The following is a 1,053-nucleotide window of genomic DNA, read 5'->3' as shown; positions in this document are numbered from 1 at the left end:
CGCAGCCTCCGTGCCCGCGGGGGGCGCCGAGCCCCCCCCAGCCGGGCTGAGCCGCCACCTTCAGCGGGAGGCACCGCTTTTTTTGCGAAGTGCCTCCTGACGTTAGACCGCCCGTACCGACCGCTCGGTATTTTTTCCGTTTCCTGTGGTAATTGGCATATAATATCTCTGTTTAGAGCTAGCTTGACAGATCTATACAGATGTATATTTTTGCTTAATTTCAGAGTTATATATACCCAACGCATGCTAAGTAAAGAAACAGTAAAGGAAATCTGGGAATTCCGTTGTGCAGGAAATCTGTGCAGGGCTCTTGCTATTATTTATAGCAAATGCTATGTCTTTATTTTGGGCGCTCTTACTGCAGAATTGCCTTATTGGGAGTCTCAAGCGGAGATCAAACGGAGAGAACGCACAAAGTACACTCGGCGCGACAAACAATAATCTTTAAAAAAAAGCTGCCCCTGTATAATTTCTGAAGTGCGAAGTTTATTGTGAGCCCGGCGACCGCAGGACTCATTTAGCAGGAAAACTGCCGCATTACGACTTTCATCCAGGCTGCCAACAGCAGATACAAAATAACCCACATTTAGCAGAAATAATTTGGTTTCCATTAGTGTTCTCCTCGCACGCGAGGCGCACGAACCGCGCCGGTGTCGCCGCGAGTGGCGAACGCCGCCGCTCAGCGCGCTACGCGGGGCTACGCGGATGCCTATAAAACAAGCAGCTAATTCATCTAAAAAGTTGGTGGCAAGGCGGCACTCCGCGTATTTTGGCTAATCGTTTTGTACCGCCCGGGTTTCTTCTAAATCTGTCATCTCCTCAATGAGGAAGAACCCCCCCCCCCCCCCGAGCATTCGCTGGAGATAACGCTTCTTCCTTTGCCAGGAGTTGGGGGTGGTGGTGGTGTTTATTTTGCTCCTTTTTCTTTTTTTTCTTTTATGGGAGGTGGGTAGGGGGAAGGTGAGATGACTTTATTGCTTCGGGTTTAAACATATAGCGGTTTAGATTTTTTTTTTTTTTCCCCTGGGGGAAAGCGGACGGCTCCACGCCGCC

This window comes from Egretta garzetta, unplaced genomic scaffold (genome assembly GCF_000687185.1).
Source record: "Egretta garzetta isolate BGI_Z169 unplaced genomic scaffold, ASM68718v1 scaffold637, whole genome shotgun sequence".
NCBI lineage: Eukaryota > Metazoa > Chordata > Aves > Pelecaniformes > Ardeidae > Egretta > Egretta garzetta.
This window is presented reverse-complemented; position numbering follows the sequence as displayed.